This window comes from Gorilla gorilla, chromosome 9, assembly GCF_029281585.2.
Source record: "Gorilla gorilla gorilla isolate KB3781 chromosome 9, NHGRI_mGorGor1-v2.1_pri, whole genome shotgun sequence".
Lineage (NCBI taxonomy): Eukaryota > Metazoa > Chordata > Mammalia > Primates > Hominidae > Gorilla > Gorilla gorilla.
The window spans coordinates 86,739,541-86,760,538 of record NC_073233.2 but is presented as its reverse complement, the minus strand read 5'-3'; the positions used below and the strand labels follow the sequence as shown (position 1 = coordinate 86,760,538).

The following is a 20,998-nucleotide window of genomic DNA, read 5'->3' as shown; positions in this document are numbered from 1 at the left end:
CTCAGAGAAGTTTGCAGCTTGCCTGGGTCACATAGCCAGTATATGACATAGCTGGGATGCAACCAAGACTTGGGATTTCAAAGGCCATGCTTTCAGCCAACTATGCTATATAGGCCCTGGGCTGGAACAGACAATGTAGAATCAAAAGATCTCACTTCAGACCCTGGCTGTATCACTTGCTGACGGTGTAAACTTGGGCAGTTTGCTTAACCTCTCTGAACCTTGGTTTTCACTTTCCTTATGGAAGTGGCTGGAAAGACTGTCCCATTTTATAGGAGAGGGAACCAGGAGCAGCATGATGGTTGAGAGCATAGGTTCTGAAATTAGGCTGCCTGCTTTTAAATCTCAGCACTGCTGCTTCCAAGCTTTGTGACATTTGGTGAGTTTACACAACCTCTCTCTGCCTCAGTTGCCCTATCTGTAAAATGAGGATTATAATAGTGGTTACTTCACAGGGTTGGGGTGAAATTTCTGTAAGATAATTTACAAGAAGTACCTAGCTCACTCCCTGACACAGAGCACTCAATAAAAGTTAGACACTACTGTTGTTAAAAGTATTATTAGAATTATTAGCATCTCATGTAACAGAGTATTAGTTACTCCTGAGTGAGAACTTGGACCTGGCTTGTCTCACTGCAGCACCAACAGGCTTCCTGGCCTGTGTTAGTCACAAGGGCAGCTGACAGAACAACCAGGGGGACGTGTCAGAAAACATTTGTAGGGATGTCTCACTGTTCCAGCAATGCAGCCACAAGAAGAATCGTCACCTGCAAAGCAGCTCACATCATTTCTCTAACTAGGACAAAACTTGATTTGTGATTCACTAACTGTTGCTTCTGTGCAGATAAAACTGACAGCTTCCCTTGTGTTCTGAATCTGTATGTAAAACGCAGACACTGCGTGCTGCAGAAGAGCCTCAGATTAGTAACTTGAGGATTCTTCAAGCACCTGTCTTGCCAGGTAGGCCTTTGGAATAGGAGACGAAAAAGGCTTGTTAATAAACCTAAAATGAGGAGTGGCTTTACATTTAAATGAAGACCTGAGAGGACACTGGTTGCTGATTGCTGTATCATCAGGTCCAGGTCTGCCCTGCAGGGCAGTGGCGCCATTTTCTGTGATTTCTCTAATGCAGCATGGGGTTCTCATCAGGAAAGAAGATGGGATTTGGAGCCTGACCACCTCCGCAGAAATCTCAGCGCTGCCACTCTACAGCTGTTTAGCCATTTGATCCTTGGTTTCCTCATCTGCAAAGTGGGAGGAATAATAGTATTACTTTCATAAGGCTGTTGTGCAGGTTAAATGAGATGATGTTGAAAAACACAGAGCATGTGATAAAGGAGATGTCCCTTGCTGGTCGCCTTGGGAGATGGTTGTTACCCCTCCTTGGACCTCACCCACAGTGTGGCAGGAGTGGATTGTCCTGTAAGGTCCTTCCTAGTCTATATTTCTATATCTCTAGGAAATTGCACCAGGACATAAAGGGTGGAGTCTCAGATGTGGGCTTCTGCATCTTCTGGGTAACCACAGTGGAACATTCCAATTTGTGTAATAGCAATGAGGGATCCTTTCTTAAATTAGGTTGCATTTGCATTTTTCAACTGCACAAGAAAGACTGATTGTGGAGTACAAAAAAAAAAATCAGAACCCTTGCTTGAAGTGGTGATAGTTTAATTTATAAGTGAGAATGTTGCTAAGCTTAATGCTTAATTGCTGCTCCTCAAAAGGCAGCTATTAGAGAGCTTTGCTTGTTGGAATAATATTGCAGTTCTTGGTCTGGAAGACCCTGGGTCATGCAGTTCTTGAGGCTATCTAGGAAATGGTGATAGAGGTGAACTTGAGCATTAAGTGCAATTTGCGTAGCGTGGTATAGACTGTCAATATCTCTGACATTTCATCATACAAACTGGACTTCAGTATGGTAGCAATTCAGTTAGAAGACATATTAGACTTCCCTTCTTTTTAATGGAGTTTCACTCCCCCATCTCCTCTTGTCTTACTCTCTGCTTTCACATACTCAATCCCTAGCACAAAGCCTGGCACAAGGTACCTGTGCTAAATTAAGACTTGGTTGAATAAGAGGCCTTGCAAAATGGTTAAGTCTGCCAAGGGTACTCTAGGCAGAGGAGCAGCATGGGCAAAAGCATGGTGGCCGAACTGTGTATTTTATGTTCTGGGGCTAAGATACAGGTGAAATGGACATGAGCTGTGTAGAGAAAGAATTACAGATAGAGGCCAGGGTGAATTTATCCACCCCCCAACACCCATTCATTTCCATCTGGCTCAGCTCATACAATATCAGGATCTCAGATGCTGTTGCCTCATTAGCATGAGCCTATTACACTTGGGCCTGGGTGTTATTTGTGTGCAATAAGGCTCATTTTCCCTCCTTTCTCTTTGACTTCACATCAGGCCTTTTGGACAGGAGCCATAGATTTAACTTTATATCCCAAAGAATGGGAAATGGAGATGATTGAACTTGGTCTTTTAGAAGGAGGAAAAAGTGATAAAGATACAGGATCCTGCATTAACGCCTTCTCTCTCCAAGATCGATTCCTTCATGCTGCTCTGTGGGAATTGCTAATAGCAAGATATATATAGATTGTTCTCATTATAACAGGCCACAGACAGATATCTTCCAGATCCCCAAAAGGAAGACTTAGGAGACCAGCATGGCTCTCTGCAGTTGTCTGAAATGCTGACGAAGGGAGAAGGGACCAACTCGCTCTGCAGGGCTGAAGAGGGAAGAAAATGAACGTTTTCCAGTTTGCAGAGCCTCCCCATGATAGAAGAGTTTGACAGTGCCCTTCCTGGCAATGGAAGTATTCAGGCAGCGGGTTATGGGGTTTGTCATTTGATCATTCATTTGCTTTTAATTTGAGGAGAGTTTAAGAAGCTAGGTACAAAAGTGAGGGCAGTGTGTCAAGGAATGGTACTACCGCCTGGCTAATGGTTCTAGGATACCATGAAGGGGCATGAAAGGGCCAGGGGGAAGGAGTGGTTACTAGAACCTGGAGAAGGTAGCCAGCTGAGAGTGCTGCTTGACATGGATGTATGGTCTTCAGTAGAGGCATGGCAGTGAGGGAGCCGGAGGATGGAAATCTCCACCTCACTCTCTTCCCACCCTGACAACCTCCTCCTGGTGGTGGAACCCAACCAGAAGTCACAGCTCAAGGGAACCATTGATCCAGGCCATGTGGACCAGCCTCCCAGGGCACAGAGCAGGGTGAAAAAGGATAGAGAGTGAGTGTGGAAGGCAGCGGGATGACATCTGTCTTCCCCTGTGTCATAATTCCTTTCCCTAGCCATGCACAGGGCTCTGACTGTGCTCTTAGGGACCTAACTAGGATTGAAACTCCAGCCACTGCTCAGACATTGTCCCTTACCTTTGCACCCACTCAGCCACCAGGCCCAGGCCACTTCTTTCATATCAGATTTATTGAGATATAATGTACATACAGAAAATTAACACATTTTAAGTGTACTACTGTATGAATTTTGACAAACTGGTAGAGTTACGTGACCACCACCACAGTCAAAACACATAACCATTCCATCACCCCCAAAAGTTCCCTCATGCCCCTTTGAAGTCAGCCCCCCTCTCATTCTCAGCCTCTGGCAATCACTCATCTATCTATTCTCTGTCTCTGTAGTTTCAGGCACTGTTTTTGAGAAATATATTAAAGAAGTGATTTATTTACTGTCTTTAAAATCAGATATTACCTAAAATAATCTCCAAACTCAGATATTTCAGTGTTGTTGAGAAATTTTTTAAGGTATCATCCAGAATTCAAGATACTGGGGCAAACAACAGAAACATTCTGTGGTTTTCTGTGTGTTATCCTTGACCTCCATATCATGGCTCATAGTTTCTGAGTTTGGGAATGTGTCAAAAAGAAAGGACCCACATTTACTCATATATTCATTTTTAATAACAACAGCAGCCACAGCCTCAGCATAGTCAGTGTGGATAAACAGCTTTATGTCCTTCTGCCTTTTTCACAGGCCATTTTTTCTTTCTTTCTTTCTTTTTTTTTTTTTTTAGTATTTATTGATCATTCTTGGGTGTTTCTCAGAGAGGGGGGTGTGGCAGGGTCATAGGATAATAGTGGAGAGAAGGTCAGCAGATAAACATGTGAACAAAGGTCTCTGATTTTCCTAGGCAGAGGTCCCTGCGGCCTTCCGCAGTGTTTGTGTCCCTGGGTACTTGAGATTAGGAAGTGGTGATGACTCTTAAGGAGCATGCTGCCTTCAAGCATCTGTTTAACAAAGCAAATCTTGCACCACCCTTAATCCATTTAACCCTGAGTTGACACAGCACATGTTTCAGAGAGCACGGGGTTGGGGGTAAGGTTATAGATTAACAGCATCCCAAGGCAGAAAAATTTTTCTTAGTACAGAACAAAATGGAGTCTCCTATGTCAACTTCTTTCTACACAGACACAGTAACAATCTGATCTCTCTTTCTTTTCCCTGCATTTCCACCTTTTCTTTTCGACAAAACCGCCATCGTCATCATGGCCTGTTCTCGATGGTCGCTGTCTCTTCAGAGCTGTTGGGTACACCTCCCAGATGGGGCGGCTGGGCAGAGGCGCTCCTCACTTCCCAGATGGGGCAGCCAGGCAGAGGTGCTCCTCACCTCCCAGACGGGGTGGTGGCCGAGCAGAGGCGCTCCTCACATCCCAGACAGGGCGGCCGGGTGGAGGCACTCCCCACTTCGCAGACAGGGTGGCGGCCGTGCAGAGGCGCTCCTCAGTTCCCAGACGGGGCTGCCAGGTAGAGGCGCTCCTCACCTCCCAGACGGGGTGGTGGCTGGGCAGAGGCGCTCCTCACATCCCAGACGGGGCGGCCGGGCAGAAGCGCTCCCCACTTCCCAGATGGTGTGGCGGCCGGGAAGAGGCACTCCCCACATCCCAGACGGGGTGGCCAGGCAGAGGCGCTCCCCACCTCCCACACGGGGTGGCGGCCGGGCAGAGGCGCTCCCCACATCCCAGACGGGGTGGCCGGGCAGAGGCGCTCCCCACCTCCCAGTCGGGGCGGCCGGGCAGAGGCGCTCCCCACCTCCCAGACGGGGCGGCCGGGCAGAGGCGCTCCCCACCTCCCAGACGGGGCGGCCGGGCAGAGGCGCTCCCCACCTCCCAGACGGGGCGGCCGGGCAGAGGCGCTCCCCACCTCCCAGACGGGGTGGCCGGGCAGAGGCTCTCCCCACCTCCCAGACGGGGCGGCCGGGCAGAGGCGCTCCCCACTTCCCAGACAGGGCGGCTGCCAGGCAGAGGCACTCCTCACCTCTCAGACGGGGTGGCCAGGCAGAGGCGCTCCTCACATCCCAGACGGGGTGGCGGCTGGGCAAAGGCGCTCCTCACCTCCCAGATGGGGCGACCGGGCAGAGGCGCTCCTCACATCCCAGACGGGGTGGCCGGGCAGAGGTGCTCCTCACATCCCAGATGGGGCGGCCAGGCAAAGGCACTCCTCACTTCCCATTCGGGGCAGCCGGGCAGAGGTGCTCCTCACTTCCTAGATGGGGCAGCCAGGCAGAGACGCTCCTCACATCCCAAACGGGGTGGTGCACAGGCCATTTTTTCATGCAAACATTTTCAAGTACTGACACAATTCTCATTCTTGCCAAGTGTAAAAGCCATTATATTTGTGGCATTACTGTATCATTGTATTCCAGCTGTTTCCAGTTCTTTGGCATTATAAGTAGCACTTCTGTAAACATCTTTGTGCCTCTGCTCTGTTTTCTTATTTCATATCTGGATTATTTTGGAAAGGGTGTATTCCCCAGAGCAGGATTCCTGGGTCACAAGGCGTGAACAGCTCTGTTACTCACTGCTAGATCCTCTTCAGAAGGGTAGGACTGAACTTCAGGGCTCCCATCCAGGTATCCAATTTCCCCACAGTCCTGCCAGAAGAAAACTTTCTGTCTGATCTTGGGTCTGCCAGTTTAATTGGTGGGAGGTGGGCGCAGGGTCACAAGTGGCTCTGAGACCAAAAAAGGCTGAAGGATTCCTGAAGAGAGCTGCCCATCACCTCCTACCCCACTTCTACCAATCAGTTCTTTCTCAAGAGCTTAGCTCAAGTGTCGCTACTTCAGGGAAGCATCTGTGAGCCTCTCCCGCTGAGCCAGGAACCCAGTTCTATGCCTTTATGATGCTTGTGGTGCTCCTCACAATTGCTGCTAAATGGCTGTGACATGGATCGTTTAATATCTGTCCCCACCATTAGATTATGAGCTCCATGAGGGCCGAAAAAATTTCTGTCATACTTAGTACCATAGCCACAGCTTCTTGTGCCGGGTCTGGCATGATGTTGCATGTGTCCAGCAAAAGTTTGTTCAAGGAAAGAAAGGAGGGCAGGATGTCAAGATCAGAACCCAACAGATGTTGCAAGGCATGGAGAGGGGAGAAAGAAAAAGGAAAGAATAGAGGTTCCAAGTTCTCACAGAGATCAAAGTGGAAAGTGTATATCAGTGAGTGAAAAATGGCTGCTCGAAACTATGCGGAGGGAAAACCAGAGGAGACAAAGCCAGAGGCAGCTGCTGAAACATAGCCGGCACGGGGCACAGGCTGGCTTTGCCGTAACTGCTCATCTGCTCCTAACTACTTATGACTCAAGCAAGAAGTGTACTCTCCCCAGACCTCAGTTTCCTGACCCATGAATGTAGATAAGAGGCTGCTGTGGAGATGAAATGATTCTCAGGTGCCTTTAACAGCCACTCATAAATGAAATCTGCCTGCCCCTTCCCCCTGGCAAACAAGATGTGTTGAATTTGAGGGCCAAGTAGTTTCTGAGTTTGGAAATGTGTCAAAAAGAAGGGACCCACATTTACTCATATATTCATTTTTAATAATAACAGCAGCAGCTGCGGAAACAACACACTCTCCTAGGGGTTGGAGGCCCTGGGGGCAATTTAAAGCCCCCAGGGGAGGCAGCATAGCCATGGTTGGTCAGGAAGGACCCCCAACTGCATCTCTGGGTGCTCCTTTTACAACATTGCCCAGGGAGTATGGAAAAGGAGTTGATTTTATAGATTTTTAGCCTTCTTGGAAAGGAATTTTCCCCAAGTCTCATTTGTATTCCAGACTAATTACTGTGAAATAACATAATTTAATTGCACTTAAGTGCAGAGAGAAAGAGAAAACAGCCCCCCTGATGGCTATTCTTGCACTGAGTAAATACCTAGCGCTTGTGGAGGAGAAGTTAGGAAGGGGCTAGACTTAAGTCTGCTAGGCTTAGGGGACAAGGCGGGAGCAGAGCTCAGCCTCTTTTCATGGCAGGGAGGAAGAGCAGGGTGGAAGGAAGAAGGGAGCAGTGAGAGGAAGAGAGAAGGCTAAAAAAACCACAATATTTCTCCTTCCACTCAGTGCTTCTTCCTATCAGTAAAACAACAAAACCAGAACTAAACAGCTTCATCCTTCTAAAGACAGCAATACGATCTCAGAGCAAAAGCACAGACTGGGCCGAGTAAGACCTGCATTCCAAACCCAGCTCAGACACATTTTCAAACCTCTCTGTATGTTGGTTTCCTCATTGGTAAAATGTCAATTAGTATCTAAGTGGTGTTTTGAGCATTAAGCAAGAGAACATCTGCAAAGGGCCCAGTCCAGTGGATGACCCATAGTAGGTGTGGAGTAAACGCAGCTTCCCAGCAGCTGAATCACCTGGAGATTGTAAACCCTTTCAGGTTTAGCAGCCAGGAGCCATCCCTGGATGCAGGGATTTCAGGTGATTAAGCAGAAGGAGCTTCCCCAAATTCAGGTTTAAACTGGTGGGGAGCATTCACTGAGCCTATCTTTTGGACTGTGTCCCAGGCTGTGAGGAGCAGACAAAGCCAGATAAGCTAGCGTCACTGCCTCTGAGCCATCCATACTTTCTTGGACAGCCAGATGTGTAAGGAGCTGATGGCAATTCTAGGTGGATGATAAAGGTATATTACTGGAGTTTGAACCTATCCCTGTGGGATTCCAAAGGAGACAGCAATTCATTCTAACTGGGAGGATCAGGAAAAAATTACAAGGCATTGAGCTTGTAAATCAAGTAAGATATTGAAAGAGAAGATCGGAATGGCTTTCTGGAAGACCGAACAGCCTAAACAAAGGCAGAGGATAGTAGATAGGAATGTTGGATATTTCTGCATCTGTGTCAGAAGAGTCCACATTAAAGTGTCCATTTGTGCATTTTACCTATCTATGGGCCTCAATCTGTACTTTCATTCTGTTTTACTGAAGACTTTCAGTATGAAACTACAGAAATCACAAGTGCTGGTAGACACTGGCTGCCTTTCCCCTTAGAAGAGAGGCTCCACTAGGCAAATACAGAATAAATACCATGCCTTTATGTAAGGCCTTTTAATTTTTCTCTCCAGCAGTCAATGCACTCTCTATAATTATTAACTGCATTTCCTTGCCCTGCAAGCCCCAGATGTGGAAACTGAGGCCTGCTGCAGTCAAATAACTTGTTCGGCTGGAATGGCTGGTAAGTAGTAGCGCCGGACCTAGAAATCCAGTTTTCCAACTATAAACCCTATGCAGACCGTGCTGCCTCTAAAAGCCCTCCTCTCATGTCCCTGTGCCCCATACCTGAGGCTCAGAACAAACGAGGGCCACGTTGCCCTTCTGTCTGCAGCTTGCCTTTGCCCCTGCTCCCAGCCACTCCCAGCAAAGCCTAAGCTGATGTAACAGCACACATAAATATGGCAGCACACACAAATCTGGAGTTTGCCTTGTGCCAGGCAGGTGCTATTCTGAGTGTTACATGTATTTCCTCATTTAATATTCTTCAACAGTCTTACTTATCCAGTAAGTATTTGTTAAGTGCAAACAGGGGCACCATGCTGTTTTTATTTCCATTTCCATAGATGAGAAACTGAGGCCACGAAGGTTATATGATATGTCCAAAGCCAGATCTCTAGTGAGAGAAAGAGACAGGACTCACACCCAGAGCCCATCCTCTCCTCATTGGGCTCTGCCCTTCCCATATGCTGGGGGGCATTTAGGGAAGGTTTTCACCCTTCTGAACTACTGAGAGGATGCAAGTAGCTCCTTGCTAATGAAAGAAATTAGGCTGGGCACAGTGGCTTACACCTGTAATCCTAGCATTTTGGGAGGCCAAGGCGGGCAGATCACTCAAGGCCAGGAGTTTGAGAATAGCCTGGCCAACATGTTGGAACCCTGTCTCTACTAAAAATACAAAAATCAGCTGGGCATGGTGGCACACGCATGTAATCTCAACTACTTGAGAGGCTGAACCAAGAGAATCACTGGAGCCTAGGAGGCAGAGATTGCAGTGAGCCTGGGCAACAGAGTGAGACTCTGTCTCACAAAAAAAAAAAAATGAAAGAAACTAACTTATCTTCTTATGAAGGAAAAATGAACATCCATCCGTCTGTCCTGCGCCGTGTACTGTGCCAGCACTGCCATGCACATGTGCACTGACTGGGGCGGCGGTTTGCACCCAAAGTGCTTCAGGACTGGAGCCAACAGGAGGCCAGGTTATGAATGTCAGGAGACCTCAAACCTATTGCTTATTGAGCAACAGCACCTTGTAGTATCTGATTCTGCTGTTCTCCAGGCTTCCTCTAGCATGAGTAGATTGTCACTGGCGTAACATGTCACTTTGGAGAAAGCCCTTCCTGCTGGCATGTGGCAGGCAGCTAGATTGATCATGCCCTTGAGCCTAGAGTTAGATTTTGTTCACAGCCTCCAGTGGGAAAGAAAAAATGCCAGTATCATTAATTGTAGTGTGGCCTCCATTTCATCACATTGTCTCAAATTTTACCACTCAGATCATCTGTAGAATTGAGTAGGAAGACATATTCCTCAGACCCCTGTGTGTGTCTCAGCCTGTGTGTGGCACTGTGTATATAAGCACACACTTGATTCCAACTGTCTTTGCAAAAAGGGTATTTGAGAGGAGATGGAGTAGGAGGGTAACAAAGCTTTAAATGAAAATTTTAGGATAATTAGCACTTTTCTTTACCTAGAAGCTGAAAATTCTTCTTTTCTACCTTGTTTATGTCTTCTGACTTTTCTGTAGTGCAGTAAGTCTGTTAAATAGCACTATACATACACCTAATTGTTGAGGTCTGAGACTGTGTGGGTGGTTTCACATATAAATCTTTGTACCAGTCTGTATATTAAACACAGACTGTATTACATTAGGACATTTGGGTGTTCTTTCATTCATTAACTATTAAGCAATATTATAATAATGCCTTATATTTTCAATATACTTTATAATCTCTAAATTCTAAAGAATCCTCATTAAATTTAATTCTTACAAGAGCCTGGGAGATGGTTTTCTATTATTTCCATTTCCACAGATGAAAAACTAAGAGGCAGGTTGGTTAAGTGACTTCCCTGTTGATGCACAGCTGATAAGGGCCAGAGCTGGGAGCCTTACTGTCTCTCTACAGATCTGTTCCACTGGGTACTAAGCCTGGTAGAGAAATCAGCAAGGGACAGGAAGCACAGGTATGCATACCATGAGGGCAGTGTTTATGGGAGAGGGGCAGAAATAATGATAAGGGCCCAGGGCTGAGGGCAGTGGCTACTTTTGGCTGGGAGTGATGGTGGAAATCCTCACAGAAGAGGCAATATTTGAAGTATGTCTTGAAGGATGGGGGAATTTTTTCTTAATAGAGAAGTTGGTGACCGTTCAAGCAGAGGGCATCGTATCAGCAAAGGCATGGAGGCTAGATGGGCAGGAAGGCTCAAGAGACAGAGAAATCCACACAAAGTGAGACTCCTGAGCAGGCAGAAGTAACGTAGACCATCGAATATTGTGTTCAACACACATTTAAAATGCTCTTTTAACATCGTTTCTGTTCTGAAGAGATACCATGTCAAGTGTCTATTTTCAGAAAAATATTGCCAATGAAATTTGAGTAAAAAGGCAGGTCCATATAACAATGAGATTGGCAATGTTGGTTTCTTTGTTTTTGTTTTCCATTTTTGACATTTTCACAGCTTGATACCTAATCAGAAAAGCAGTGTGGTATAGTGGTTAGGGGCAGTTTCCATCTGGACTTAACTCAGATCTGAATTTGGTCTCTACCTCTAATTAGAAGGTAACGTGGGACAAGTTGATAGACCTCTTTAAGCCTCAGTTTCCTCATCTTACAAATGAGAGTAATAACAATACTTACCCCATTGGGCTTTGTGAGGATTAAATGATACTGTTTCTAAAACACTCAGCACAGTGCTTGGTACAGTATAGCTTCCAAGTAATGACTATGGCTGTTAACATTATCATCATCACGGTCCCTGGAATTCCTTACTGCCTTAAACTTCCTAGTTTTAGTTAAAGACTAAACCAAACCAAGGGTCTGTGTGTAATCAAAGAAGAAGCAGAGGTAACTCACATATGAGTGCCTTGCTCTGTGCACAGATAAAGGCAGGGGGGGCAGGAAAATATGATATGGTCCCCAAGGGCTGGAAAATACCCATGGGACTGGAGACTGGGAAGCTGTAGGGAGTAAAGGAGGGACATCAAACACTCTGTTCTGTGTGATTTTAAAGTGCTATTTTGAAATGTTTCTCATTATAAAGAAATATTATCCCAAGTTACAAATCTGGGTGGCAGGCTCCACGTTAAGCTGTCTGCCCTCATTCCTCTTGCTGAAGTGAATGATCCAAAGGGAAAAGGCCTCTCCTAATAATACATACACAAATTAAAACTCCATTTGAGGTACAGTGGGGACCACCTCCTAATTGACTTTGATCATGAAGAAAATCAGTTGCATGGCTGGTGCACCAAAGAAAATCAGAAGACTGGAGGGTTGCTCTATACAGCCAAGTAGCGGTACATTTTCTTGTAGCTATGGAAATGGAGCATAGCAACAAGCACCTTCTCCTTGTGTGAGCTCCCAAGCACCAACTAAACACACATTTCTCTTTCCTGCCTCATTTGATCGTTAACACAGGTGAGGGAGGGGATGATGCATCTCAGGTGAGAGGCTGGTCCTTTGCAAGTTGGAACACCTTTATATAGACACTTCAGATAGCACTGGGAATGGTGTCATCATGGACACAAGGGCCACAAAGAAAGGAATGTGATGATGGCACACTTAGGAAATAACAGGCACCATCCCAGACCTGGCGGTGGCGTGTTGTACCACCCAAAGGGCAATGCTGACTCCTCACACCAGCAGAGCAGTTTGAACAGGCAGGAGATCCTTTGGGTTCAGTGATCACTGCATCACTAGTGAGGCCTGAATATGAAGGGCAGATGGTAGGCATCGTACTAGGTTTAAGCACCCCTTCTGTTTGGAGCCGCTTCCTAGAATGCTTGCCCTGTTGATAGTGATTTGACAAAAGCTGCATTTTTATCCTGATCAGGATGAAATGGAAGCCTGTCCTGTGCTTCCTTGATGACAGTGTGACAAGAACTTCATATCTGGCATCACTGGAATCTGCTTTTGGATCTTGGCACTGCTATGTTGAATGGTACAATTGTAGACAATTCTGGATCCTCGGTTTTCTAGAGATAGAAAATTAAAGTAGTAATATGTACTACTTATCTCTGTTTTGAGGCACCTAATCTATAAAATGGAGTTACTAATACTATCTAACTTAAAGAGTTGTGAGTTTGAATGACATAATAAATGTGAATCCTCCAGTATTATATCACTCACAAGGTAAAATTTTAATAAGTAGGAGCTGTTATTTCTTTAATAATAATCCTCACTCTGTCTCCTTCCTTTCCTTGCTTTCTTCTTCACCCCTTTGGACTAGGTTCTGGGGGGGCAGAGATGACCGGAATAATCCCTGCCCTAAAGGGAGGGCTGCTTGATGGCCTGACATGGCCCATGCTGTGGGTTCATTCCCCTTACCTTAGACCCAAGGAGATGGTTCCCTTCACCTGGGAAGCAGTGCCTGATGGAAGAACAAGCAATGAGGATGGCTGTCCTGCTCTGGACATGATTTTCTGTTGTGATTAATGTAATAACAGGGTCACTTCGTGGGAAGAGCTTTGAACTAGAAGTCTGAAGAACTGGGCTTAGCTCAGTCCCAGGCCCTGACACAAAGGTGCTAATCAAGCCTGAGTTTCTTCATCTGTGCGGTGAGTGGGTTGGTAGGTACCTGGGACCTGAGATGTCAGTCATAGCAATGTCCCCTAATACAAAACTCAGGCTTCTCACTCCGCAGGTCCTGATATGTCCTCGCTTCATTTTTCAGTGAAAACCTTGATACACAATGAAGATGATATTGATGCCAACAAAGAGAGCCCCCATCTGGTAGTTCATGTCAGTAAATACCAAGCTCCATGAGGAGCTCATAAAACACGTCACTTCTTTTAATCTCCACAACTCTCAAAGCTAGGTATTATTATCACCATCTTATAGATGGGGAAACAGAGGCTCAAAAGAGTAAAGTTGTCATGTAGCTGGTCACATCAGAACCAGAGAAGGAACACAGGTCTCTCTGGCTCCAGAGGCTGTGCTCACAGCCACTGCTCTTCACAGCCATTTTCTTGACTTGGGAACCAGCACAATGTGGGAGGTCTGGCAGGGAGAGGTCAGATAACTGGGCTGAGGTGAGTGCAAAGGTTGGCGGGGGGTGGCCAACTCCTAAATTAGTTATATACGGAAGAGGTCTTAGTAGAGCCCACCCGGGGAAAGGTGCCCAGAAAACACAGCTTTCTTATTCTATTACTGCAATAATAACAGTTTATTCTGTACAAATTAGGTTTCAGTTCCAGTTCCCCTACAACTTACCTTGTCACCAGTTTTCAGTGCCCTCCAGTTAAGGTGACATTCCTCTTCTGTATTGGTGGTGGGCTCACCTGTTCCCTGCCTCTGTGGCTGACTGCACCTGATCCTCTGGCTCGGGACCAACTCCACCATGATTTACAGAAACATTGAGCAGCACCCATGAATCCTTGCTGAAAGGCCTCCTTCCCTATAACTTTGCATGGCACAGAGAAATGATTAACTGTGCCAGAATCCATTCTCCAGAAAACACTTAATTTGGGAGTGAGAGACAGTAGCCCTGATTATTGCAGCCAAGTTTTTCCAGAGACAGGAGGAAAAGCAGTTTATTTACTTGATTAAAAATTACCCCCACGTAGTCATCAGTGGGATCCTGACAGGCAGTTTTATAGCAATCATGCTTTTAAAAGATGTTTCATCTATTGGACAAATATCTCTAGTTCCCATTACCAAAGTCTGTCAGCTAATGGGAGCAGGTGAGGGCCCTCAATTTAAAGAAATTGGCAACTGGCATGGAAGGGAACTAATAGGGAACATATAGAAAGAAGAAAAAGGCGGTATCACAGAGCTGGCTTAAAGTTTTCAGTAGATATAGGAATTAGGGAAATCAGCATAGCAAAATGACAGTGATGATACAACTGCCATTTACTGAGCTCCTGGTATGTACCAGGCATAGTTCTAAGCAAATTACATTATCTCATTCAATCCTTTGAGGTGGATATTATCAGCTTCATTTTACAGGTGAAGAAACTGAGATTCAGACAGGCTAAGTACTTTGCCCAAAGTCACAAAACCAGTAACTCAACAAGCTCTGAGTGCTTTTATAGAAAGACCCAAACACAGACTGACTGTTCCTGTGGCAAGTTGCTTACTGGCATCTACATGGTTTTTGTTTGTGGGGATCAGTCGCTAGTCAGGCAGTCAGGATATGAAAGGATGGGGGCCCATGCTTTGTCCCTGAGAAAAAAGCCTCTTAACAAACTATCTCAAAAGAGCAAATCTAGCTATGCTGTCAGCGAAATCTTTGTCTTAAAATTTTTTTTAAAATTGTAATGTAGTTTTCAGGCATTGTAACTCATCACCAGTGTGATGTGCCAGGAGGGGAACCTGGGCTTTGGAACCAGTCAGATCTGTTTTTAGATCTGGGTTCAAATTTGGCCTTAGTACTTCCTATCTGTGTGTCTTTGGGCCAGCTGAGGAGCCTTTCTGAGCCTCCAGTTTCTTCATTTGTCAAACGAGTTTCTCAAGATTCATGTAAAGATTGAGTGAGAGAGCATATGTAATTCCTCATGTCTGGGGTCGGACACAAGGCAAAAGCTCAAAGTCAGGACCCCTCCCCCATGCTGTATCATCTTTCTCTTCTACCTATTGCTTGTGACACTAAGTTGTAGGCTTCCTTTTTAATGCTGATGCACTAAAATGAGTTTGGAAACTAGGAAATAATCGTCTGCTGTAATTCAAATCCTGAGGTCATTTTTATGTATTTCTTTACAAATCGTTTTTCATATGCATACATGGTTTTGCAGAGATGCAGTCAGGAAACACATGCAATTTGGTGCCCTGCCTTTTCTTTTCCTAACATTGTGTTTTAAGCATTTTCCTGCATCGCTGTTTATCATAGTTATTTTTCGTAATGATAGCCTTATATTCCATCCTGTACCTGTACCATAAGTTAGCTAAGTCATTCTCCTATTTTTAGACATCGAGTTTGCTTCCAATTTTTTTTCTGTTATCCTGCCATGTACATCTTGTGTATATAGTTTCTTGGTTTGGAACTTTTAAATGTGGTGGCTTTGTAGCAAAACCAGGAAGATAACCTAGGGAATGAAAGCCTGTCATTTCTGTTATTATTTTATCTTTTTAGTTTTTCACCCCATTAGAGGACCATAAGTCAAAGAACCTCAGTGACTGATTTCATAGAAATAGTCATTTAAAAAAAAAAAAACTGAGCACTAATATAAAACAGAAAAGTGGGTAGCTGCGTGGTTGGGTTGGTTCCCACTGCCTTTTGAAACCAAAAATGCCACTTGAATCAACAGTTCCTTGTGGTTATAATCGTGTCTAGTCACTCCCTGGAGCTGCTGATGCATAGATGCAAGTGGGTTTGTGCATTCCAGTTTTGGAAGGGAAGTGTGCATCGTGACAGCAGAAACTCACCTGTGCTGATATTGGTGACTCCTGCATAATGACTTTGTTAATTGCCTCCTGCTGGCCGGGTGCTGAGGGGAGCCTTCAATGTCTGAACATCTATGGAGCCTTTCTTTAAAATGTCAAGATAGAGCTTGCACTTTCTGAGCCATCTCTCATGTCTCACTGGACAGGAAAAGGCGACGGGGAAAATGTCAGCCCTGGGATGAGATTGACCAGAGCCAAGAGAATCAGAACTTCCCCCACCTTGGCTCTTGGCTTTTAGAAATCATTAACATTTCTGCGTGGGTGATCTTGTGAACCAGCTACCTTTCCACAGCCTTTTTCTGAACTCCTTAGCATCTTTTCACCTTTTCACTGAATTACAAACTAGTCTAACGGGAAAACCAGTATCAAGTTACTTATCTAGGTCACTTTGAGTGTACTTGAGGAAGGTTTTGCACAACAGTTATAAATACACACTGCAGAGTATCATATAGAGAATCCTGTGATGTAACACAGATGATGAGTAGTTACTATTCATTCTTCAGGGAACATGGAATACAGTGATTATAATTTATATTGTTTCAGTGGCCCGGTCTATCCTTAGCAGGCTGGGGAGAACCGTTTATATTTGTTCGCTTTTTTTTTTTTTTTTAATCTATGGCTCTGTCTTCCAAATCATTTGGATAACACGCACTCAGCTGCTATACACAGCTTTAAATGAAGATTGCTGTGGGCCAGGGAATATTTATCATCACTATCAGCTCCACCTCCCTAAATATTTATTTCAAATTTTATTTGCTGCTGGCTTTATGCTGCCCATATTTTATCTTGTATTTAAAATAAAATATATAAAAGAAGAAGCTTGGTTTGGGAGCACAGGGTCCTGAGTTTTAAACTTGCCTCAAATTTGTACCAGCTCTGTGGTCTCCAGTAACTTACTTTACTTCTCTGAGTAAATCAGAATATAGCACTATAGCTCTATTTCTATTCTACTTCCATTCTCCAATAATGTTTTTTCAACCTACTTTTATATAAGGATGAAACTGAATAATATAAATAAAGCACTTGGCATGTAGTGTGCATTCAAATGATACTAATTTTTGTGTTATGATTTTGATTATTACAAAGGATAAAGAAGAGAGGCCACTCGATCATATGTATTTCATGGGCAGACTCTGGCTGAGAATGTGCTGTGTCCTTTGGAAAGAGGAGAGCAGAGCAAACTACTTCTCTCCCTTCCCTCTCCCCCTCTCCCATAACCCAGAACTATAGAATTAACCACCTGCCTAACAATACAGTAAAAGAATGAGGCCGGGCGCGGTGGCTCACGCCTGTAATCCCAGCACTTTGGGAGGCCGAGGCCGGCGGATCACGAGGTCAGGAGATCGAGACCATCCTGGCTAACACGGTGAAACCCCGTCTCTACTAAAAATACAAAAAATTAGCCGGGCGTGGTAGTGGGCACCTGTAGTCCCAGCTACTCGGGAGGCTGAGGCAGGAGAATGGCGTGAACCCGGGAGGTGGAGCTTGCAGTGAGCCGAGATTGCGCCACTGCACTCCAGCCTGGGCGACAAAGCAAGACTCCGTCACAAAAAAAAAAAAAAAAAAAAAAAGAATGAAAGGGTCACTAGCATGACTTATATTTAAAATCTTGGATCACAGATTAAATGTCCCCTTTATTTTGGCTTTAAGATGACTTTGCTGTATTCTCACTCATTTGTGGGAGCTAAAAATTAAAACAATTGAATTCATGGAGATAGAGAGTAGAAGGATGGTTACCAGAGGTTTGGAAGGCTAGTGGGAGGTTTGGAGATAGGTGGCATGGTTAACGGATACAAAAAAAAAATAGAATAAATAAAGAACTGTGCTATTTGATAGCACAACAGGGTGGACTATAGTCAATAACAATTAAACAATACATTTTAAAATAACTAAAAGTATAATTGGATTGTTTGTAACACAAAAGATAAATGCTGGAGGGAGGGGATGGATACCCCATTTTCCATCACATGAGTATCATGCATTGCAAGCCTGTTATCAAAACATCTCATGTGTCCCATAATTATATACACCTTCTATGTGCCCACAAAAATTAAAATTTTTTTTAAAAAGATGACATTACTGGTTGAACTTCATGTCTCTGAATCTCTGCTTCATCCTACTCCTTACTTTCCAGGTAGCCATTTCTCAGCCCAACCTTGGTTGGGTGACCCTAGGTTTCCTTCCCTACCCACCAGCCTCTAAAGTTATTTTTGAATGGTTAAATCTCCTGAGAGATTCAGTCTAAGTTGGAGTTGAATACAGAGCTTTGCTTTCCCAGATAGTTTTCAGGAGTGCATCTTCCACAGGCCACGGAGACGATTGGCCAGCCTCACAGCTGTGTTGGCCTCTGTGATTGCCAGGGGGGCACAGTGGAGAGGAAGGGGTGCCAACACCCCTCCCCCCATGTCTCCCCCACCCTCATAACTGTGGACTGTCCTGCCCTCATTAACTTCCCTGGGACCCCAGACCTGTTGATCATTTTCACCTGCAACACTTTTTTCCCTGGCTTATTCCCACCCCTACCCACAACGTATTTTTTTTTTTTTAAGCAAGGACTTATTTGCATCTTGTTAAATATAAAAGAAAGCTGTGACAATAAAAATGTTTCTCTTCACAAAGCTGTGAGAGTTCTATTCATTCTGGGATTAGTTAATTCTCATGACCTTTTAACAAGACAGCACTATTGCACACTTAGATGAGATAATTGATTCTAATGGGGAAAGAAGCATTGCTTACTTAGCTGCATATATCTGATTTGTCTGTAGCTCAAACAATTTCTCCGTTACCTTTGGAGTTGCTAATATATAAAGTAAGAAGGTAAACAGAATTTTGAGCTAATCCAGCCTTGGAAATAGCAGAATATTCACTGCTTCCAGGCAGGTTAACTGTTCAAGTATTATTGTCACCTACATAGGAGGTAGAGGAGAGCAGTGCAAAGCACCTCACCTGGTACCTGGTACCAAAAAAGGTGCTCAATAAATGTCAGTGACTATTGTCATTTCATTGTCATCAACAGTACAAATGCAATGAATGGTTATCACGTATAGTTATCACACATGTGTACAGTTTGCAAAGCATTTTACCATGTATTACCTCATTAGGTACAACAATGTTTTGAAGCTTTCTATACTCATTGCTCAGATGAGAAGAATGCAGCTAGGCAGTGGCAGCTGAGATTCAAAACTAGTTTCTTTCCTCTGGTCCCACACACCTTCTCCTGTACCACAGTAACCAAAGAAAAAAGCAAAGTGTCGGATCTCGTTGCTTTCACCCAAGCGTGGCCTCCTGGCTGAAGCAGACTTGTGTGTGTTCCCCATGGCTTGTGTTCAGACTAGAAGTCAAATGGGTATGCTGTGCTCCAGTCTCCTCGGTAGTTTTTTTGTGTGTGTCTTGATGGCAGTCACACAGCCCCTCAAAACCACCATCAGTGACACCTTCATACACTGGGGCCAGGTAACAGAGTTCCCTCTCTAGCTCACAGGATCCTGTGTTACTGCCTAAAAAGAGACTTAAAAGCCTTGGAGGCTGTTTGATGTACAAAAGGGGGATGTCTTTGTAACGCCCACCCTGATAGATACACCAAGCAAGAGGTGCCCTAGCTAAGCGGGCAAGCCTGGGCCTTGATGCCGAGAAGACTGATAATGCATGTTTTCAGGATTGGAAGAGTTTGGGATTATAGTCTCATCTCTGCAACCTGTTAGCCATTTAACCTTGCGTGTGTTAATTAGTCTTGTTGTGCCTTAGTTTCTCCATCTGTAAAATGGGGTTATTAATACCTCATGGGATTATTGTGAGAGTTAAAGGAATTATTGCTTGTAATGCTCTCAGCCTAATGCCTGGCATATCATTAAGTACTCAATAAATAATAATTTTATGGCTATCTTAATTTTAATTAACCTTCTGAGCCTTAATATGCACCTCTGTAAATTCAGTCTGGTGAGATTGCCGTGAGGATTAATATATATAAGTTCCCCCGCATACTGCCTGTCACACAGTAAATACAATTACTATGGGCCTTCATCTCTCTGAAGATCCTTCCCTGTGTTCTTCTAGCCCCCCTAGCGGGTCAGGCACCCCCTCCTCTAGGCCTTCTGGTCTTGCTGAAGAGACTTTGTTATTTGTCTGTCTTCCCTACTTGGCTGTGAGCTCACTGAAGCAAGGACTCTCTGATTTCATTCTGGCTCTCCAGAATCTGCCATGGAGTGGGCTTTCAGACAGTGTTCACCAAGCAAAGGAGTGAATGTTACATCCAGGGTGTCATGAGGGTCCAGGGACTTGAGCGCTTACTTCCATGTGTGGGGAATTCAGATGGGCATCAGAAGAGAGGAGCCTGAACCACTGACAAGGCCCAAGCCTGGAATCCTAAAATGGGATTTAAGCAGATATTTTGTGCTAGATCACAAACATTACTGGGGATGAACTTCCCAGCCTTCTCAAGCATGTATATCTCAAGGGACAATGTTCATTCTTTTGCGCCTTATGGTCTCTTTCTAGATTGTTGTACAAGACTTTTTAGCAGTTGCTACCTTGGAAAAATATCTTTCGAACAGAAATGTATGCACATGGCACAAAATGAAAATGTGCAAAAGGTGTACAGTGAAAAGCAAGTTTCCCTCCTACCCCCCGATCCATAGTATCTCTATCCTTCACAGGACACAGCTACTGTTACCAGTCTTTCATATTCTACCAGAAATATTTTATACATTTCCAGGAATTTTTAAACCCAAAGGTAGTATATCAAACACACTTCTGCATGTTATACTTATCTTTCCACAAAAATACATAAAGAACCTCTTTATTCTTTTTAATGGTTGCATCCAATTTTGTTGTGTGGATATTACTTCATTTTCTTGCCCCTTATCAATGGACTGGTTTCTAATATTTTGCTATAACAAATTATACTGAAGTGAATAACCTTGTATGTACATCATTTAGTACATGTATAAGTGTATCTGGAGGAGGAATTTCTAGAATTGGAAGCTTTATGTCCCAGGATAAAGGGTATGTGTATTTTAATGTTGCTAGCTTTTATCAAATTGCCCTCCATAGATTTTGTACATTATATTCTCACACCAGTAAAATATGGGAATGCTTGCTTTCCATTCTCTGCCAGTA

The 20,998-nt window shown here is 44.5% G+C and overlaps 1 protein-coding gene across 2 annotated transcripts in view; it reads left to right on the top strand.

The window, feature by feature from the left end:
• TENM4 (teneurin transmembrane protein 4) overlaps positions 1 to 20,998 on the top strand; it is a 777,096-nt gene that overhangs the window by 551,821 nt on the left and 204,277 nt on the right. The window lies entirely within an intron of this gene.